Source organism: Muscardinus avellanarius, assembly GCF_963383645.1.
Source record: "Muscardinus avellanarius genome assembly, chromosome: 2".
In the NCBI taxonomy this organism is placed as follows: domain Eukaryota; kingdom Metazoa; phylum Chordata; class Mammalia; order Rodentia; family Gliridae; genus Muscardinus; species Muscardinus avellanarius.
The window spans coordinates 202,266,936-202,270,850 of NC_137787.1; positions in this window are offsets into that span (position 1 = coordinate 202,266,936).

Sequence of the window (3,915 nt, forward strand, 5' to 3'; positions counted from 1 at the left end):
CACCAGCGCTCAGGCAGTGGGCTGGGAGATTCTCCTGACACCTCTCATCCAAGACCCGGAGATAAGCCGAGACACCGCAAAGGACAAAATAAACCTGTCAGTTACAAACCAGCCCGCTTCCCAACACTGTCTCCTGGGAGGGCGTCAAGCCAGTGTGCGCAACACCACTCTAGAAGCCTCCAAGACCTGCTAGTTACCGGCAGAAGCCACCTCCCGATTCTGCTTGGGTCGCCAGCTGCTGGTGCGGGCGACACCGGTGCTGGGTGCTGGAGAGGGCGTGGAGGAGCTGGCCAGGAGAGCCATGCTGGGGAGCATGGCCAGGGCTGTGCAGGAAAGGCAGGAAGCAGGCGGAGCAGAGGGAGGAAACACCAGGCCCTCCAGGCTCGGGCCAGAGGCGCTCTGGGTGGGGGAAGCCTCACACGCAGACCCCGAGCCAGGGTTGGCTCTGCTCCCAACCAGCCAGGTGGGCTCGAATGACCACGTGACCTCCCTGTGCTCAGGGTCATCTCTGATCAGAGTGGCACCAATTTGGCCATTACGGTATTTGTTTTAATCTTTTTTTTTGTAGTGTTGGAGATTGAACCCAGCAGCATTCTACCTCTGAGCTACACCTCCAGCCCTTTTTTATTATTTTGAAACAGGGTCTGACTAGGTTGCTGGGCGTTTCAGTAAGTTACCAAGGCTGGCCTTGAACCTTCAGTCCTCCCCGTCTCAGCCTCCCAAGTCCTGGGATTCCAGGCATGTGCCACTGTGCGTGCATCATGATGTCTTAGAGGCACTCTTCAATGCCAGCACAACCAGCAGTAACACATGCCCACCAGCTTGAACTGGGTCCCTCTGCCACAGGCCTCAGTGCCAAGAGGTAAACACTGGGCGCTGGCATACCAAGGCTGCTGTCAAGCCCAACCAGTTGCCTTCAGCTGCCAACCAACACTGTTCCTGACTACTGTTTAATAAATGACTTAGAGAGCTGGGCGCGGTGGCACACACTTGTAACCCCAGGATTTGGGAGGCTGAGACAGGAGGATCGAAGGTTTGTGGCCAGCCTCAGCTACTTAGTGAGGCCTTCTGCTACTTAGTGAGACCCTGTTTGAAAATATAGAATAAAAAATAGGGCTGGAAGCTGGGCATAACAGCACATGCTTGTAATGCCAGCATTCAGAGGCTGAGACAGGAGGATCACAGTTCAGGGACAGCCTCAGCTACTCAGTGAGGCCCTTTGCAACTCAGTGACACCCTGTTTCAAAATAAAAATATAAAGTAGGGCTGCGGGGGGAGCTTGGAGGTAGAATGCCCCTGGGTTCCAACCACAGTACCCCCCCCCACACACACACAAACAAACAAAATATATATATGGCTGGAAGTGTAGCTTGGTGGTAGAATGCCACTGGGTTCAATCCCTAGTAACACACACACCAAAAAAATGACCTGGAGATAGTCATAAAACCTTAGCTTTGGTACTAGAGGTTGAACCCAAGCATTCTCTCTCTGATAGAATATATCTGATAGATATATCCCCAGCCCTGCTTTTTTATTTTGAAACAGGATCTTTCTAGATTTCTGAGGCTGGCCTCAAAACCGCGATCCTCCTGTCCTCAACCCCAGGATGTGGACAACAGGTGTAAGCCACTGCACAGGCCAAACCTTTGTTTTCTACTGCTATTAAACCCAAAAGAATGAAATTCAGAGATGCTTACAGAAACTCCAGCGTTCAATCTGCTGTAAGAACTCCGTTTTGCTCAGAAGTTGAAGGGTGTTTAAGCCCCTGCTTAGCGGTGGGAGGGCTGGCTTCCACGGGCAACTCAGAGAAAACAAGAGCCAGAGACTCACGCCGTGGACGGGGCAGCGCGGCACTGGGCTCGCAGTAAGGGCACTCTGCCTGCCCAGAGGCCACAGCCACTGCAAGGACTGGAACTCAGTGGCCCCGTGCTGGGGCGAGGGCTCCGCAGTGCAGAATCTAGGGTCCACGCGCCCATGGTGTGGAGCACAGGTGAGGTGCTTGGCTGGAAACTGGATGTGTTTCAGGAGATGAGGTCACACACAGGGATCTGCCCTTCTGGATGATACTCCTTAACCCCCACTGGAGGGGCCCTGGATAGCCACCTGCACCCCACTGAGGCCCAGGCGACCCCAGAGCTGGCAAGTCTGCGGTGGGAGCCAGCCACCTTTAAAGGGGCCATCCAGCCCCCAGAGGAGCCCCCAAACTGGGCCACATGGAGCAGAGACCAGCTCGTGACCACATCATGGCCGCAGCCTGACCAGCTGTGCAGCCGAGGTGGCTTCCCCAGCAGGGTGCTCTGAGGGAGCCAGGTGCAACCAGTTCTGAGCTGTGCGGCCCTGTGCGAGGGAATCCACACCTTCCGGAAAGCCGCTCTCTGCATGAAAGGGGCAAGCTGCTCCCAAACTTGCTAACTTCGCAGAGGTGAGCTAAAACAGCTTCCTTCCTTGGAAACTTTTTCACAACAGGAAATGTGCACCCTCAAAAGAGCCGAAAGACCACCAGTGCTATGGGCTGAACTGCGCTCCAGATTGTAGCAGGGGCCTACCTGGAGGAAGGCTCTTTGACAGTGGTTAAGGGCAGATGTGCTTGCAGGGTGGGTCCTGGTCTGCCAGGGCTGTGGTGTCCTAAGAGGCAGAGGGAGAGAGAGCCACGGGCAGCACCTGCAGCGCAGGAGACACTGTGGCCAGAGGCCTTCCCCTCCAGCCTCCAGGCCAGGGGAAGGAGCCTTCGGTGTTGCGCAGTCCAAGCTATCAAATCTGAAGTGCAGATTATTACGTGTGTGTGTGTGTGTGTGTGTGTGTGTGTGTGTGTGTGTGTGAACATGGATAGAACCCAGGGGCATTATGCCTCCGAGCTACACCCCCAGCCCTATTTTTTTTTTTTTTTTAGTATATTTTTCAAAACAGGGTCTCACTGAGTTGCAAAGAACCTAAGTAGCTGAGACTGTCCACAAACTGCACTCCTCCAGTCTCTGCCTCCTGAATGCTGGGATTACAAGCACATGCTGAGATCACGCCTGGCTAAATTCTGCTTTTAAAAAGAAACCTTAAAGATAGGCATGGTGGCTGGGCGTGGTGGCGCATGCTTGTAATCCCCGCGCTTGGGAGGCGAAGACAGGAGGATCGCGCAGGTTCGAAGCCAGCTGTTCTGGCTTATGAGACCCTGTTTCCAAATAAAAATATAAAATAATAGGTCTGGGAGTGTAGCCCGGAGGTAGAAGGGCTTCCAGGAACCCCAGTACCACCACCACCACCAAAAAAAAAAAGATAGGCATGGTGGCGCACACTTGTAATCCCAGCATTTGGGAAGCTGAGACAGGAGGATCAAGGTTTGTGGACAGCCTCACAGCTACTTAGTGAGGCCCTTTGCAATGCAGTGAGACCCTGTTTCAAAATAAAGAATAAAAAATAGGGCTGAGATATAGCTTGGAGATAGAATGCCCCTGGGTTCCATCCCCAGTACCGCAAAAAAAAAAAAAAAAAAAGAAAAAGAAAAAAAAAAAAGCAAGCAAGCAAGCAAGCTGGCTTAAGTTAACCAGGCTCAGATTTAACGTAAAAACAGATATGCCCTGAAAGACACAATAAAGAGCATGCCATCTATCTAAGTTAAGAACATCTTTTTTTTAATAGAAAGAACTGCAAAAAGTCACCAAAACTGCCTTTATGAACAACACTTACAGAATGAGGTGTGGCCACCCAGCACCAGGCCTCCCTCCCAGGAGGCCTGCAATGCCACGAGCCAGCAGGGCTATCTACACTTCCTGAAAAGGAATCCCAGGTTTCGTGAGGCTGACGCTGGTTACAGACAATGAGGAAATTTCAAGAGACCCTGCGTGCTGGCAATTCAGTCTCAGCATCCCTGGAGCCCGGCTGCGAGGGTGGAGTGCAGCACGGGCTGCCCGGCCCCGCGTCCTG